Source organism: Lissotriton helveticus, chromosome 2_1 (assembly GCF_964261635.1).
Source record: "Lissotriton helveticus chromosome 2_1, aLisHel1.1, whole genome shotgun sequence".
NCBI lineage: Eukaryota > Metazoa > Chordata > Amphibia > Caudata > Salamandridae > Lissotriton > Lissotriton helveticus.
The window spans coordinates 455,415,209-455,431,362 of record NC_136059.1 but is presented as its reverse complement, the minus strand read 5'-3'; the positions used below and the strand labels follow the sequence as shown (position 1 = coordinate 455,431,362).

Sequence of the window (16,154 nt, the reverse complement as noted above, 5' to 3'; positions counted from 1 at the left end):
GGAGCAGACATGTCACCTGGCCAGGGCCTACTGCCCTGTCTCTGGATAGGTCCCCAGAGTGGGAGGCTTCAACTATCCCATCATTCCCCAGGCTCAGCACTTTGCATGCTATCCCCTCTTGCCCACGCCCCCTTCCAATCCAGCCGCAGCACCCTGGACAGACCACAGAAGACGACGAAAGGTGCTCCAGACTCCTTTTTATTTTTCTCTCCCTTTTTGTCTTTCTTGAAACCAGAGATCAGGGGAAAGCGCGAACGCAGTCCCCCACTACCAGAAATTATGCAGTCGAGTATCCCGCATTTGGGGACATCGCAGGGGTCAGCACATCCGAAGTGCAATGGATGAGCCTCACCCTGGGAGAACCACCTTCGTGATCATGGTGTCTCCCCTGCCAGGTAAGTATGAGTTGGAAGGGGACAGGGCGAGGGCGGCCCGCATGGCATCTCCCCGCAGAGCGAGGGTGGCATCCACACAGGGAAGGCCTGAGGCCGGGCGAGGCAGAGCATGGGCCTTGTGAGGCCCAAGGTTGCCCAGCCAAGGGCCCTGTGCCCACTTTGGAAAGCGCGCAGCTACCCACAGCAGCTTCCCACAGGCCTCGGCCGGCCTGCAAAATTTGCATGTCCACGCCCACCAGGGCCCTGCTTTCACTATACTGCACGCAGCTCACACGGGCGGGAAAGCCAGGGCTACAGCACTCACAGAAGGGGGCTTGCCAGGTCGATTTTGGGCCCAGAAGCAGAGATTTGGGGCTTTTGATGCTCAAGACCTGCCACTGAAGCCAACTCTAGAGTAGGCAGTGACCTGTTGCCTGGCTAGGCCCCAGTTGACTGCTTGTGGCTGAAAGTCAGAGACAAAGCGGCCAGCAAGCGAGCAGGGGTTCTCGCCCCGAGCCCCTCACGCCTTCCCGAACGCTCCCAAACGCAGCAGAACCCTCGCCGGGCAGAGCCCTCGCCGGGCCACAGCCTGGGGTTCTCAGCCAGAGTCTGGGCCCGGGAAGGCTAGGGTGAGGCAAGTGGCTGGCAGCCAGGCCACAGCCCCAGGGCTGGCGATCGAAAGGAGCAGACATGTCACCTGGCCAGGGCCTACTGCCCTGTCTCTGGATAGGTCCCCAGAGTGGGAGGCTTCAACTATCCCATCATTCCCCAGGCTCAGCACTTTGCATGCTATCCCCTCTTGCCCACGCCCCCTTCCAATCCAGCCGCAGCACCCTGGACAGACCACAGAAGACGACGAAAGGTGCTCCAGACTCCTTTTTATTTTTCTCTCCCTTTTTGTCTTTCTTGAAACCAGAGATCAGGGGAAAGCGCGAACGCAGTCCCCCACTACCAGAAATTATGCAGTCGAGTATCCCGCATTTGGGGACATCGCAGGGGTCAGCACATCCGAAGTGCAATGGATGAGCCTCACCCTGGGAGAACCACCTTCGTGATCATGGTGTCTCCCCTGCCAGGTAAGTATGAGTTGGAAGGGGACAGGGCGAGGGCGGCCCGCATGGCATCTCCCCGCAGAGCGAGGGTGGCATCCACACAGGGAAGGCCTGAGGCCGGGCGAGGCAGAGCATGGGCCTTGTGAGGCCCAAGGTTGCCCAGCCAAGGGCCCTGTGCCCACTTTGGAAAGCGCGCAGCTACCCACAGCAGCTTCCCACAGGCCTCGGCCGGCCTGCAAAATTTGCATGTCCACGCCCACCAGCAGCGCCAATCAGGGCCCTGCTTTCACTACTCTGCACGCAGCTCACATGGGGGGAAAGCCAGGGCTACAGCTAGCACACCAGAGGGCTTGGCAGGTCGAAATCGGGCCCAAAAGCAGATCTGTCAGGCCCTCCAAACTGTGCGCAAGCAAAGGCTACGGCAAGCAGAGAAGAGGGCTTGCCAGGCCGAAATCGGGCCCAGAAGCACGTTTCTAAGCCCTAACCCAGCATCCCCCAAGCTCGTCAATTCGCATATGTAATGGGCCCTCGCCCACTCCCCATTCCAGCCAGCTTACAGCACCCTGGACGGACGACAAGAAACGTCAAAGGGTGCTCCAGACTCCTTTTTATTTTTCTCTCCCTTTTTGTCTTTCTTGAAACCAGAGATCAGGGGAAAGCGCGAACGCAGTCCCCCACTACCAGAAATTATGCAGTCGAGTATCCCGCATTTGGGGACATCGCAGGGGTCAGCACATCCGAAGTGCAATGGATGAGCCTCACCCTGGGAGAACCACCTTCGTGATCATGGTGTCTCCCCTGCCAGGTAAGTATGAGTTGGAAGGGGACAGGGCGAGGGCGGCCCGCATGGCATCTCCCCGCAGAGCGAGGGTGGCATCCACACAGGGAAGGCCTGAGGCCGGGCGAGGCAGAGCATGGGCCTTGTGAGGCCCAAGGTTGCCCAGCCAAGGGCCCTGTGCCCACTTTGGAAAGCGCGCAGCTACCCACAGCAGCTTCCCACAGGCCTCGGCCGGCCTGCAAAATTTGCATGTCCACGCCCACCAGGGCCCTGCTTTCACTATACTGCACGCAGCTCACACGGGCGGGAAAGCCAGGGCTACAGCACTCACAGAAGGGGGCTTGCCAGGTCGATTTTGGGCCCAGAAGCAGAGATTTGGGGCTTTTGATGCTCAAGACCTGCCACTGAAGCCAACTCTAGAGTAGGCAGTGACCTGTTGCCTGGCTAGGCCCCAGTTGACTGCTTGTGGCTGAAAGTCAGAGACAAAGCGGCCAGCAAGCGAGCAGGGGTTCTCGCCCCGAGCCCCTCACGCCTTCCCGAACGCTCCCAAACGCAGCAGAACCCTCGCCGGGCAGAGCCCTCGCCGGGCCACAGCCTGGGGTTCTCAGCCAGAGTCTGGGCCCGGGAAGGCTAGGGTGAGGCAAGTGGCTGGCAGCCAGGCCACAGCCCCAGGGCTGGCGATCGAAAGGAGCAGACATGTCACCTGGCCAGGGCCTACTGCCCTGTCTCTGGATAGGTCCCCAGAGTGGGAGGCTTCAACTATCCCATCATTCCCCAGGCTCAGCACTTTGCATGCTATCCCCTCTTGCCCACGCCCCCTTCCAATCCAGCCGCAGCACCCTGGACAGACCACAGAAGACGACGAAAGGTGCTCCAGACTCCTTTTTATTTTTCTCTCCCTTTTTGTCTTTCTTGAAACCAGAGATCAGGGGAAAGCGCGAACGCAGTCCCCCACTACCAGAAATTATGCAGTCGAGTATCCCGCATTTGGGGACATCGCAGGGGTCAGCACATCCGAAGTGCAATGGATGAGCCTCACCCTGGGAGAACCACCTTCGTGATCATGGTGTCTCCCCTGCCAGGTAAGTATGAGTTGGAAGGGGACAGGGCGAGGGCGGCCCGCATGGCATCTCCCCGCAGAGCGAGGGTGGCATCCACACAGGGAAGGCCTGAGGCCGGGCGAGGCAGAGCATGGGCCTTGTGAGGCCCAAGGTTGCCCAGCCAAGGGCCCTGTGCCCACTTTGGAAAGCGCGCAGCTACCCACAGCAGCTTCCCACAGGCCTCGGCCGGCCTGCAAAATTTGCATGTCCACGCCCACCAGCAGCGCCAATCAGGGCCCTGCTTTCACTACTCTGCACGCAGCTCACATGGGGGGAAAGCCAGGGCTACAGCTAGCACACCAGAGGGCTTGGCAGGTCGAAATCGGGCCCAAAAGCAGATCTGTCAGGCCCTCCAAACTGTGCGCAAGCAAAGGCTACGGCAAGCAGAGAAGAGGGCTTGCCAGGCCGAAATCGGGCCCAGAAGCACGTTTCTAAGCCCTAACCCAGCATCCCCCAAGCTCGTCAATTCGCATATGTAATGGGCCCTCGCCCACTCCCCATTCCAGCCAGCTTACAGCACCCTGGACGGACGACAAGAAACGTCAAAGGGTGCTCCAGACTCCTTTTTATTTTTCTCTCCCTTTTTGTCTTTCTTGAAACCAGAGATCAGGGGAAAGCGCGAACGCAGTCCCCCACTACCAGAAATTATGCAGTCGAGTATCCCGCATTTGGGGACATCGCAGGGGTCAGCACATCCGAAGTGCAATGGATGAGCCTCACCCTGGGAGAACCACCTTTTTTTTTTTTTTTTTTTTTTTTTTTTTTTTTTTTTTTTTGACCAAAAAGTTTTTTTATTAAAAACAATCAAGTCCGATCTGCATGGATTGGTCTTGACACCCAACTTATTAATGCAAAGTTTTACAACTAAGACAACAATCTAGGTTCTTCGAGCTTGCAGGAAAAGAGCTAAGGGGGTTAGTCTTGTACAAGTCGACGAGGCAGGGATTCGCCTGCCCCACCAGCCTACAAGGAGGAACAAACACCCATGAGCAGTCACATCTAGTAGCCCATCAAAACGGTTCAAATAATCTGTACCATGGGTGCTGTAGCGTAACACTTACAGGGGTGTAAGTGAGAGCAGAAATTTGGAGTGCTTTGGAGTAAAGGCAGGACTGTGGTCTTTGTGTATTGGGGAAACTTCATGCAATCCGCCCTCTTTTCCAGGGAGGTCACCTTAAAATGAACATTATATACATAAAATCAAAGCAGCAAGTTACAATAAAATAGCACCATAAACATTTTGTCCGATTTAGACATTCCAATACATCAGTATTCATTTCATACAAAACATTAAAATGCAATACATATATACAAATATGTGCAATAATTAGGGACTGCTTTTTCTTGTACAGTCTGGCTTTTAGTGAGTTTCCAAGAGCAAAGTTTCTTTGGCGAGGTTCTTCAGAGGTTAAAGTGAATTCAGAAATATCTTGACCTTTTCCAGTAAATCTTCCTGTTTAATCTTGTCATTTTTGAAGTCCTCATTAACGTCTAAGACCAAGATTGGAATATCCCGGAGGTTTTCAAAGTCAACATTCATGGTTCTTGAATGGAGCCACATTTCATGTTTGAAGTGAAGTTTTTCTAGATATTCCAGCTCAATTCCCTGCTCTTCTTCCCTGCCCCTATAGCGCAAACGTTCCATACATTTCTCAGGTGTACTTCTAAGGTAGATCATTCCATCCAGCTCGATCTCAGACTCAAATTGATTCAAAAGCCACGTATGCCAGTCCTGATAAATTGCCCATTCAGTTTCATTGATGTTCCCAGATTCAAACAAGTTGGACGCAAACACATACCGGTCACTGTAAACTGATCTTTCAAAAAATTGTACAGGTCGCTCAGCTTCTTGTAGTTTTGCTGACACCGGCTTTAACTGCGCCCTTACTCTACTCAAACAAGCATAGGTCTGGAAAGTGTAAGCCCATCGAGTAGGCTTATCGTACAGCATTTGGAGCAAGTTGCCACCACTTTTCTGAGAAGTTGAAAGTTCCTCGTGTTCATCTTCATTTGTTTGCACGTTGCACCACCTTGCGATAGGTTCAGGAATAATCTCCCACTCATCACTTGCTTTCTCCAGCATACGAACAAACGTAGATTTTCCAGCGGCGATGTTCCCCTCGATGGACAGCTTCCTGGACCGCTTGTCAAAGCTGCTCTCGAAAACTGGGCTGATGCACATCCTTTTCGGGGGTGTCGCCATGTCGGTGCTGTGAGGGGACCCTGCGTGCCGCTGCTCGCGTTAATGGTGCTCAGTTCACTGGGAGAACCACCTTCGTGATCATGGTGTCTCCCCTGCCAGGTAAGTATGAGTTGGAAGGGGACAGGGCGAGGGCGGCCCGCATGGCATCTCCCCGCAGAGCGAGGGTGGCATCCACACAGGGAAGGCCTGAGGCCGGGCGAGGCAGAGCATGGGCCTTGTGAGGCCCAAGGTTGCCCAGCCAAGGGCCCTGTGCCCACTTTGGAAAGCGCGCAGCTACCCACAGCAGCTTCCCACAGGCCTCGGCCGGCCTGCAAAATTTGCATGTCCACGCCCACCAGGGCCCTGCTTTCACTATACTGCACGCAGCTCACACGGGCGGGAAAGCCAGGGCTACAGCACTCACAGAAGGGGGCTTGCCAGGTCGATTTTGGGCCCAGAAGCAGAGATTTGGGGCTTTTGATGCTCAAGACCTGCCACTGAAGCCAACTCTAGAGTAGGCAGTGACCTGTTGCCTGGCTAGGCCCCAGTTGACTGCTTGTGGCTGAAAGTCAGAGACAAAGCGGCCAGCAAGCGAGCAGGGGTTCTCGCCCCGAGCCCCTCACGCCTTCCCGAACGCTCCCAAACGCAGCAGAACCCTCGCCGGGCAGAGCCCTCGCCGGGCCACAGCCTGGGGTTCTCAGCCAGAGTCTGGGCCCGGGAAGGCTAGGGTGAGGCAAGTGGCTGGCAGCCAGGCCACAGCCCCAGGGCTGGCGATCGAAAGGAGCAGACATGTCACCTGGCCAGGGCCTACTGCCCTGTCTCTGGATAGGTCCCCAGAGTGGGAGGCTTCAACTATCCCATCATTCCCCAGGCTCAGCACTTTGCATGCTATCCCCTCTTGCCCACGCCCCCTTCCAATCCAGCCGCAGCACCCTGGACAGACCACAGAAGACGACGAAAGGTGCTCCAGACTCCTTTTTATTTTTCTCTCCCTTTTTGTCTTTCTTGAAACCAGAGATCAGGGGAAAGCGCGAACGCAGTCCCCCACTACCAGAAATTATGCAGTCGAGTATCCCGCATTTGGGGACATCGCAGGGGTCAGCACATCCGAAGTGCAATGGATGAGCCTCACCCTGGGAGAACCACCTTCGTGATCATGGTGTCTCCCCTGCCAGGTAAGTATGAGTTGGAAGGGGACAGGGCGAGGGCGGCCCGCATGGCATCTCCCCGCAGAGCGAGGGTGGCATCCACACAGGGAAGGCCTGAGGCCGGGCGAGGCAGAGCATGGGCCTTGTGAGGCCCAAGGTTGCCCAGCCAAGGGCCCTGTGCCCACTTTGGAAAGCGCGCAGCTACCCACAGCAGCTTCCCACAGGCCTCGGCCGGCCTGCAAAATTTGCATGTCCACGCCCACCAGGGCCCTGCTTTCACTATACTGCACGCAGCTCACACGGGCGGGAAAGCCAGGGCTACAGCACTCACAGAAGGGGGCTTGCCAGGTCGATTTTGGGCCCAGAAGCAGAGATTTGGGGCTTTTGATGCTCAAGACCTGCCACTGAAGCCAACTCTAGAGTAGGCAGTGACCTGTTGCCTGGCTAGGCCCCAGTTGACTGCTTGTGGCTGAAAGTCAGAGACAAAGCGGCCAGCAAGCGAGCAGGGGTTCTCGCCCCGAGCCCCTCACGCCTTCCCGAACGCTCCCAAACGCAGCAGAACCCTCGCCGGGCAGAGCCCTCGCCGGGCCACAGCCTGGGGTTCTCAGCCAGAGTCTGGGCCCGGGAAGGCTAGGGTGAGGCAAGTGGCTGGCAGCCAGGCCACAGCCCCAGGGCTGGCGATCGAAAGGAGCAGACATGTCACCTGGCCAGGGCCTACTGCCCTGTCTCTGGATAGGTCCCCAGAGTGGGAGGCTTCAACTATCCCATCATTCCCCAGGCTCAGCACTTTGCATGCTATCCCCTCTTGCCCACGCCCCCTTCCAATCCAGCCGCAGCACCCTGGACAGACCACAGAAGACGACGAAAGGTGCTCCAGACTCCTTTTTATTTTTCTCTCCCTTTTTGTCTTTCTTGAAACCAGAGATCAGGGGAAAGCGCGAACGCAGTCCCCCACTACCAGAAATTATGCAGTCGAGTATCCCGCATTTGGGGACATCGCAGGGGTCAGCACATCCGAAGTGCAATGGATGAGCCTCACCCTGGGAGAACCACCTTCGTGATCATGGTGTCTCCCCTGCCAGGTAAGTATGAGTTGGAAGGGGACAGGGCGAGGGCGGCCCGCATGGCATCTCCCCGCAGAGCGAGGGTGGCATCCACACAGGGAAGGCCTGAGGCCGGGCGAGGCAGAGCATGGGCCTTGTGAGGCCCAAGGTTGCCCAGCCAAGGGCCCTGTGCCCACTTTGGAAAGCGCGCAGCTACCCACAGCAGCTTCCCACAGGCCTCGGCCGGCCTGCAAAATTTGCATGTCCACGCCCACCAGGGCCCTGCTTTCACTATACTGCACGCAGCTCACACGGGCGGGAAAGCCAGGGCTACAGCACTCACAGAAGGGGGCTTGCCAGGTCGATTTTGGGCCCAGAAGCAGAGATTTGGGGCTTTTGATGCTCAAGACCTGCCACTGAAGCCAACTCTAGAGTAGGCAGTGACCTGTTGCCTGGCTAGGCCCCAGTTGACTGCTTGTGGCTGAAAGTCAGAGACAAAGCGGCCAGCAAGCGAGCAGGGGTTCTCGCCCCGAGCCCCTCACGCCTTCCCGAACGCTCCCAAACGCAGCAGAACCCTCGCCGGGCAGAGCCCTCGCCGGGCCACAGCCTGGGGTTCTCAGCCAGAGTCTGGGCCCGGGAAGGCTAGGGTGAGGCAAGTGGCTGGCAGCCAGGCCACAGCCCCAGGGCTGGCGATCGAAAGGAGCAGACATGTCACCTGGCCAGGGCCTACTGCCCTGTCTCTGGATAGGTCCCCAGAGTGGGAGGCTTCAACTATCCCATCATTCCCCAGGCTCAGCACTTTGCATGCTATCCCCTCTTGCCCACGCCCCCTTCCAATCCAGCCGCAGCACCCTGGACAGACCACAGAAGACGACGAAAGGTGCTCCAGACTCCTTTTTATTTTTCTCTCCCTTTTTGTCTTTCTTGAAACCAGAGATCAGGGGAAAGCGCGAACGCAGTCCCCCACTACCAGAAATTATGCAGTCGAGTATCCCGCATTTGGGGACATCGCAGGGGTCAGCACATCCGAAGTGCAATGGATGAGCCTCACCCTGGGAGAACCACCTTCGTGATCATGGTGTCTCCCCTGCCAGGTAAGTATGAGTTGGAAGGGGACAGGGCGAGGGCGGCCCGCATGGCATCTCCCCGCAGAGCGAGGGTGGCATCCACACAGGGAAGGCCTGAGGCCGGGCGAGGCAGAGCATGGGCCTTGTGAGGCCCAAGGTTGCCCAGCCAAGGGCCCTGTGCCCACTTTGGAAAGCGCGCAGCTACCCACAGCAGCTTCCCACAGGCCTCGGCCGGCCTGCAAAATTTGCATGTCCACGCCCACCAGCAGCGCCAATCAGGGCCCTGCTTTCACTACTCTGCACGCAGCTCACATGGGGGGAAAGCCAGGGCTACAGCTAGCACACCAGAGGGCTTGGCAGGTCGAAATCGGGCCCAAAAGCAGATCTGTCAGGCCCTCCAAACTGTGCGCAAGCAAAGGCTACGGCAAGCAGAGAAGAGGGCTTGCCAGGCCGAAATCGGGCCCAGAAGCACGTTTCTAAGCCCTAACCCAGCATCCCCCAAGCTCGTCAATTCGCATATGTAATGGGCCCTCGCCCACTCCCCATTCCAGCCAGCTTACAGCACCCTGGACGGACGACAAGAAACGTCAAAGGGTGCTCCAGACTCCTTTTTATTTTTCTCTCCCTTTTTGTCTTTCTTGAAACCAGAGATCAGGGGAAAGCGCGAACGCAGTCCCCCACTACCAGAAATTATGCAGTCGAGTATCCCGCATTTGGGGACATCGCAGGGGTCAGCACATCCGAAGTGCAATGGATGAGCCTCACCCTGGGAGAACCACCTTCGTGATCATGGTGTCTCCCCTGCCAGGTAAGTATGAGTTGGAAGGGGACAGGGCGAGGGCGGCCCGCATGGCATCTCCCCGCAGAGCGAGGGTGGCATCCACACAGGGAAGGCCTGAGGCCGGGCGAGGCAGAGCATGGGCCTTGTGAGGCCCAAGGTTGCCCAGCCAAGGGCCCTGTGCCCACTTTGGAAAGCGCGCAGCTACCCACAGCAGCTTCCCACAGGCCTCGGCCGGCCTGCAAAATTTGCATGTCCACGCCCACCAGGGCCCTGCTTTCACTATACTGCACGCAGCTCACACGGGCGGGAAAGCCAGGGCTACAGCACTCACAGAAGGGGGCTTGCCAGGTCGATTTTGGGCCCAGAAGCAGAGATTTGGGGCTTTTGATGCTCAAGACCTGCCACTGAAGCCAACTCTAGAGTAGGCAGTGACCTGTTGCCTGGCTAGGCCCCAGTTGACTGCTTGTGGCTGAAAGTCAGAGACAAAGCGGCCAGCAAGCGAGCAGGGGTTCTCGCCCCGAGCCCCTCACGCCTTCCCGAACGCTCCCAAACGCAGCAGAACCCTCGCCGGGCAGAGCCCTCGCCGGGCCACAGCCTGGGGTTCTCAGCCAGAGTCTGGGCCCGGGAAGGCTAGGGTGAGGCAAGTGGCTGGCAGCCAGGCCACAGCCCCAGGGCTGGCGATCGAAAGGAGCAGACATGTCACCTGGCCAGGGCCTACTGCCCTGTCTCTGGATAGGTCCCCAGAGTGGGAGGCTTCAACTATCCCATCATTCCCCAGGCTCAGCACTTTGCATGCTATCCCCTCTTGCCCACGCCCCCTTCCAATCCAGCCGCAGCACCCTGGACAGACCACAGAAGACGACGAAAGGTGCTCCAGACTCCTTTTTATTTTTCTCTCCCTTTTTGTCTTTCTTGAAACCAGAGATCAGGGGAAAGCGCGAACGCAGTCCCCCACTACCAGAAATTATGCAGTCGAGTATCCCGCATTTGGGGACATCGCAGGGGTCAGCACATCCGAAGTGCAATGGATGAGCCTCACCCTGGGAGAACCACCTTCGTGATCATGGTGTCTCCCCTGCCAGGTAAGTATGAGTTGGAAGGGGACAGGGCGAGGGCGGCCCGCATGGCATCTCCCCGCAGAGCGAGGGTGGCATCCACACAGGGAAGGCCTGAGGCCGGGCGAGGCAGAGCATGGGCCTTGTGAGGCCCAAGGTTGCCCAGCCAAGGGCCCTGTGCCCACTTTGGAAAGCGCGCAGCTACCCACAGCAGCTTCCCACAGGCCTCGGCCGGCCTGCAAAATTTGCATGTCCACGCCCACCAGCAGCGCCAATCAGGGCCCTGCTTTCACTACTCTGCACGCAGCTCACATGGGGGGAAAGCCAGGGCTACAGCTAGCACACCAGAGGGCTTGGCAGGTCGAAATCGGGCCCAAAAGCAGATCTGTCAGGCCCTCCAAACTGTGCGCAAGCAAAGGCTACGGCAAGCAGAGAAGAGGGCTTGCCAGGCCGAAATCGGGCCCAGAAGCACGTTTCTAAGCCCTAACCCAGCATCCCCCAAGCTCGTCAATTCGCATATGTAATGGGCCCTCGCCCACTCCCCATTCCAGCCAGCTTACAGCACCCTGGACGGACGACAAGAAACGTCAAAGGGTGCTCCAGACTCCTTTTTATTTTTCTCTCCCTTTTTGTCTTTCTTGAAACCAGAGATCAGGGGAAAGCGCGAACGCAGTCCCCCACTACCAGAAATTATGCAGTCGAGTATCCCGCATTTGGGGACATCGCAGGGGTCAGCACATCCGAAGTGCAATGGATGAGCCTCACCCTGGGAGAACCACCTTTTTTTTTTTTTTTTTTTTTTTTTTTTTTTTTTTTTTTTGACCAAAAAGTTTTTTTATTAAAAACAATCAAGTCCGATCTGCATGGATTGGTCTTGACACCCAACTTATTAATGCAAAGTTTTACAACTAAGACAACAATCTAGGTTCTTCGAGCTTGCAGGAAAAGAGCTAAGGGGGTTAGTCTTGTACAAGTCGACGAGGCAGGGATTCGCCTGCCCCACCAGCCTACAAGGAGGAACAAACACCCATGAGCAGTCACATCTAGTAGCCCATCAAAACGGTTCAAATAATCTGTACCATGGGTGCTGTAGCGTAACACTTACAGGGGTGTAAGTGAGAGCAGAAATTTGGAGTGCTTTGGAGTAAAGGCAGGACTGTGGTCTTTGTGTATTGGGGAAACTTCATGCAATCCGCCCTCTTTTCCAGGGAGGTCACCTTAAAATGAACATTATATACATAAAATCAAAGCAGCAAGTTACAATAAAATAGCACCATAAACATTTTGTCCGATTTAGACATTCCAATACATCAGTATTCATTTCATACAAAACATTAAAATGCAATACATATATACAAATATGTGCAATAATTAGGGACTGCTTTTTCTTGTACAGTCTGGCTTTTAGTGAGTTTCCAAGAGCAAAGTTTCTTTGGCGAGGTTCTTCAGAGGTTAAAGTGAATTCAGAAATATCTTGACCTTTTCCAGTAAATCTTCCTGTTTAATCTTGTCATTTTTGAAGTCCTCATTAACGTCTAAGACCAAGATTGGAATATCCCGGAGGTTTTCAAAGTCAACATTCATGGTTCTTGAATGGAGCCACATTTCATGTTTGAAGTGAAGTTTTTCTAGATATTCCAGCTCAATTCCCTGCTCTTCTTCCCTGCCCCTATAGCGCAAACGTTCCATACATTTCTCAGGTGTACTTCTAAGGTAGATCATTCCATCCAGCTCGATCTCAGACTCAAATTGATTCAAAAGCCACGTATGCCAGTCCTGATAAATTGCCCATTCAGTTTCATTGATGTTCCCAGATTCAAACAAGTTGGACGCAAACACATACCGGTCACTGTAAACTGATCTTTCAAAAAATTGTACAGGTCGCTCAGCTTCTTGTAGTTTTGCTGACACCGGCTTTAACTGCGCCCTTACTCTACTCAAACAAGCATAGGTCTGGAAAGTGTAAGCCCATCGAGTAGGCTTATCGTACAGCATTTGGAGCAAGTTGCCACCACTTTTCTGAGAAGTTGAAAGTTCCTCGTGTTCATCTTCATTTGTTTGCACGTTGCACCACCTTGCGATAGGTTCAGGAATAATCTCCCACTCATCACTTGCTTTCTCCAGCATACGAACAAACGTAGATTTTCCAGCGGCGATGTTCCCCTCGATGGACAGCTTCCTGGACCGCTTGTCAAAGCTGCTCTCGAAAACTGGGCTGATGCACATCCTTTTCGGGGGTGTCGCCATGTCGGTGCTGTGAGGGGACCCTGCGTGCCGCTGCTCGCGTTAATGGTGCTCAGTTCACTGGGAGAACCACCTTCGTGATCATGGTGTCTCCCCTGCCAGGTAAGTATGAGTTGGAAGGGGACAGGGCGAGGGCGGCCCGCATGGCATCTCCCCGCAGAGCGAGGGTGGCATCCACACAGGGAAGGCCTGAGGCCGGGCGAGGCAGAGCATGGGCCTTGTGAGGCCCAAGGTTGCCCAGCCAAGGGCCCTGTGCCCACTTTGGAAAGCGCGCAGCTACCCACAGCAGCTTCCCACAGGCCTCGGCCGGCCTGCAAAATTTGCATGTCCACGCCCACCAGGGCCCTGCTTTCACTATACTGCACGCAGCTCACACGGGCGGGAAAGCCAGGGCTACAGCACTCACAGAAGGGGGCTTGCCAGGTCGATTTTGGGCCCAGAAGCAGAGATTTGGGGCTTTTGATGCTCAAGACCTGCCACTGAAGCCAACTCTAGAGTAGGCAGTGACCTGTTGCCTGGCTAGGCCCCAGTTGACTGCTTGTGGCTGAAAGTCAGAGACAAAGCGGCCAGCAAGCGAGCAGGGGTTCTCGCCCCGAGCCCCTCACGCCTTCCCGAACGCTCCCAAACGCAGCAGAACCCTCGCCGGGCAGAGCCCTCGCCGGGCCACAGCCTGGGGTTCTCAGCCAGAGTCTGGGCCCGGGAAGGCTAGGGTGAGGCAAGTGGCTGGCAGCCAGGCCACAGCCCCAGGGCTGGCGATCGAAAGGAGCAGACATGTCACCTGGCCAGGGCCTACTGCCCTGTCTCTGGATAGGTCCCCAGAGTGGGAGGCTTCAACTATCCCATCATTCCCCAGGCTCAGCACTTTGCATGCTATCCCCTCTTGCCCACGCCCCCTTCCAATCCAGCCGCAGCACCCTGGACAGACCACAGAAGACGACGAAAGGTGCTCCAGACTCCTTTTTATTTTTCTCTCCCTTTTTGTCTTTCTTGAAACCAGAGATCAGGGGAAAGCGCGAACGCAGTCCCCCACTACCAGAAATTATGCAGTCGAGTATCCCGCATTTGGGGACATCGCAGGGGTCAGCACATCCGAAGTGCAATGGATGAGCCTCACCCTGGGAGAACCACCTTCGTGATCATGGTGTCTCCCCTGCCAGGTAAGTATGAGTTGGAAGGGGACAGGGCGAGGGCGGCCCGCATGGCATCTCCCCGCAGAGCGAGGGTGGCATCCACACAGGGAAGGCCTGAGGCCGGGCGAGGCAGAGCATGGGCCTTGTGAGGCCCAAGGTTGCCCAGCCAAGGGCCCTGTGCCCACTTTGGAAAGCGCGCAGCTACCCACAGCAGCTTCCCACAGGCCTCGGCCGGCCTGCAAAATTTGCATGTCCACGCCCACCAGGGCCCTGCTTTCACTATACTGCACGCAGCTCACACGGGCGGGAAAGCCAGGGCTACAGCACTCACAGAAGGGGGCTTGCCAGGTCGATTTTGGGCCCAGAAGCAGAGATTTGGGGCTTTTGATGCTCAAGACCTGCCACTGAAGCCAACTCTAGAGTAGGCAGTGACCTGTTGCCTGGCTAGGCCCCAGTTGACTGCTTGTGGCTGAAAGTCAGAGACAAAGCGGCCAGCAAGCGAGCAGGGGTTCTCGCCCCGAGCCCCTCACGCCTTCCCGAACGCTCCCAAACGCAGCAGAACCCTCGCCGGGCAGAGCCCTCGCCGGGCCACAGCCTGGGGTTCTCAGCCAGAGTCTGGGCCCGGGAAGGCTAGGGTGAGGCAAGTGGCTGGCAGCCAGGCCACAGCCCCAGGGCTGGCGATCGAAAGGAGCAGACATGTCACCTGGCCAGGGCCTACTGCCCTGTCTCTGGATAGGTCCCCAGAGTGGGAGGCTTCAACTATCCCATCATTCCCCAGGCTCAGCACTTTGCATGCTATCCCCTCTTGCCCACGCCCCCTTCCAATCCAGCCGCAGCACCCTGGACAGACCACAGAAGACGACGAAAGGTGCTCCAGACTCCTTTTTATTTTTCTCTCCCTTTTTGTCTTTCTTGAAACCAGAGATCAGGGGAAAGCGCGAACGCAGTCCCCCACTACCAGAAATTATGCAGTCGAGTATCCCGCATTTGGGGACATCGCAGGGGTCAGCACATCCGAAGTGCAATGGATGAGCCTCACCCTGGGAGAACCACCTTCGTGATCATGGTGTCTCCCCTGCCAGGTAAGTATGAGTTGGAAGGGGACAGGGCGAGGGCGGCCCGCATGGCATCTCCCCGCAGAGCGAGGGTGGCATCCACACAGGGAAGGCCTGAGGCCGGGCGAGGCAGAGCATGGGCCTTGTGAGGCCCAAGGTTGCCCAGCCAAGGGCCCTGTGCCCACTTTGGAAAGCGCGCAGCTACCCACAGCAGCTTCCCACAGGCCTCGGCCGGCCTGCAAAATTTGCATGTCCACGCCCACCAGGGCCCTGCTTTCACTATACTGCACGCAGCTCACACGGGCGGGAAAGCCAGGGCTACAGCACTCACAGAAGGGGGCTTGCCAGGTCGATTTTGGGCCCAGAAGCAGAGATTTGGGGCTTTTGATGCTCAAGACCTGCCACTGAAGCCAACTCTAGAGTAGGCAGTGACCTGTTGCCTGGCTAGGCCCCAGTTGACTGCTTGTGGCTGAAAGTCAGAGACAAAGCGGCCAGCAAGCGAGCAGGGGTTCTCGCCCCGAGCCCCTCACGCCTTCCCGAACGCTCCCAAACGCAGCAGAACCCTCGCCGGGCAGAGCCCTCGCCGGGCCACAGCCTGGGGTTCTCAGCCAGAGTCTGGGCCCGGGAAGGCTAGGGTGAGGCAAGTGGCTGGCAGCCAGGCCACAGCCCCAGGGCTGGCGATCGAAAGGAGCAGACATGTCACCTGGCCAGGGCCTACTGCCCTGTCTCTGGATAGGTCCCCAGAGTGGGAGGCTTCAACTATCCCATCATTCCCCAGGCTCAGCACTTTGCATGCTATCCCCTCTTGCCCACGCCCCCTTCCAATCCAGCCGCAGCACCCTGGACAGACCACAGAAGACGACGAAAGGTGCTCCAGACTCCTTTTTATTTTTCTCTCCCTTTTTGTCTTTCTTGAAACCAGAGATCAGGGGAAAGCGCGAACGCAGTCCCCCACTACCAGAAATTATGCAGTCGAGTATCCCGCATTTGGGGACATCGCAGGGGTCAGCACATCCGAAGTGCAATGGATGAGCCTCACCCTGGGAGAACCACCTTCGTGATCATGGTGTCTCCCCTGCCAGGTAAGTATGAGTTGGAAGGGGACAGGGCGAGGGCGGCCCGCATGGCATCTCCCCGCAGAGCGA

At 56.7% G+C, this 16,154-nt stretch overlaps 12 non-coding genes and 4 pseudogenes across 14 annotated transcripts; all 16 read right to left on the bottom strand.

Annotated features, from left to right (window-relative positions):
- Window positions 1–239: 239 nt before the first annotated feature.
- Window positions 240–403, bottom strand: LOC144821195 (U1 spliceosomal RNA). Its single transcript, XR_013608295.1, has one exon. It is a non-coding gene; the product is annotated as a U1 spliceosomal RNA (small nuclear RNA).
- An 891-nt stretch (window positions 404–1,294) lies between these two features.
- On the bottom strand, window positions 1,295–1,458 carry LOC144821194 (U1 spliceosomal RNA). The gene has a single exon (XR_013608294.1). It is a non-coding gene; the product is annotated as a U1 spliceosomal RNA (small nuclear RNA).
- Window positions 1,459–2,075: 617 nt separating this feature from the next.
- Window positions 2,076–2,239, bottom strand: LOC144821193 (U1 spliceosomal RNA). Its single transcript, XR_013608293.1, has one exon. It is a non-coding gene; the product is annotated as a U1 spliceosomal RNA (small nuclear RNA).
- Window positions 2,240–3,130: 891 nt separating this feature from the next.
- On the bottom strand, window positions 3,131–3,294 carry LOC144821192 (U1 spliceosomal RNA). Its single transcript, XR_013608292.1, has one exon. It is a non-coding gene; the product is annotated as a U1 spliceosomal RNA (small nuclear RNA).
- A 617-nt stretch (window positions 3,295–3,911) lies between these two features.
- Window positions 3,912–4,049, bottom strand: LOC144820503 (U1 spliceosomal RNA; annotated as a pseudogene).
- Window position 4,050: 1 nt separating this feature from the next.
- LOC144818064 (deoxycytidine kinase 2 pseudogene) lies at window positions 4,051–5,562 on the bottom strand (annotated as a pseudogene). The gene has a single exon (XR_013607030.1). The product of XR_013607030.1 is annotated as a deoxycytidine kinase 2 pseudogene (transcript).
- Window positions 5,563–6,505: 943 nt separating this feature from the next.
- LOC144821191 (U1 spliceosomal RNA) lies at window positions 6,506–6,669 on the bottom strand. The gene has a single exon (XR_013608291.1). It is a non-coding gene; the product is annotated as a U1 spliceosomal RNA (small nuclear RNA).
- An 891-nt stretch (window positions 6,670–7,560) lies between these two features.
- On the bottom strand, window positions 7,561–7,724 carry LOC144821190 (U1 spliceosomal RNA). Its single transcript, XR_013608290.1, has one exon. It is a non-coding gene; the product is annotated as a U1 spliceosomal RNA (small nuclear RNA).
- An 891-nt stretch (window positions 7,725–8,615) lies between these two features.
- On the bottom strand, window positions 8,616–8,779 carry LOC144821189 (U1 spliceosomal RNA). Its single transcript, XR_013608289.1, has one exon. It is a non-coding gene; the product is annotated as a U1 spliceosomal RNA (small nuclear RNA).
- Window positions 8,780–9,396: 617 nt separating this feature from the next.
- On the bottom strand, window positions 9,397–9,560 carry LOC144821188 (U1 spliceosomal RNA). The gene has a single exon (XR_013608288.1). It is a non-coding gene; the product is annotated as a U1 spliceosomal RNA (small nuclear RNA).
- An 891-nt stretch (window positions 9,561–10,451) lies between these two features.
- Window positions 10,452–10,615, bottom strand: LOC144821187 (U1 spliceosomal RNA). Its single transcript, XR_013608287.1, has one exon. It is a non-coding gene; the product is annotated as a U1 spliceosomal RNA (small nuclear RNA).
- A 617-nt stretch (window positions 10,616–11,232) lies between these two features.
- Window positions 11,233–11,370, bottom strand: LOC144820502 (U1 spliceosomal RNA; annotated as a pseudogene).
- LOC144818063 (deoxycytidine kinase 2 pseudogene) lies at window positions 11,371–12,882 on the bottom strand (annotated as a pseudogene). The gene has a single exon (XR_013607029.1). The product of XR_013607029.1 is annotated as a deoxycytidine kinase 2 pseudogene (transcript).
- A 943-nt stretch (window positions 12,883–13,825) lies between these two features.
- LOC144821186 (U1 spliceosomal RNA) lies at window positions 13,826–13,989 on the bottom strand. The gene has a single exon (XR_013608286.1). It is a non-coding gene; the product is annotated as a U1 spliceosomal RNA (small nuclear RNA).
- Window positions 13,990–14,880: 891 nt separating this feature from the next.
- On the bottom strand, window positions 14,881–15,044 carry LOC144821185 (U1 spliceosomal RNA). The gene has a single exon (XR_013608285.1). It is a non-coding gene; the product is annotated as a U1 spliceosomal RNA (small nuclear RNA).
- An 891-nt stretch (window positions 15,045–15,935) lies between these two features.
- Window positions 15,936–16,099, bottom strand: LOC144821184 (U1 spliceosomal RNA). The gene has a single exon (XR_013608284.1). It is a non-coding gene; the product is annotated as a U1 spliceosomal RNA (small nuclear RNA).
- Window positions 16,100–16,154: the final 55 nt, after the last annotated feature.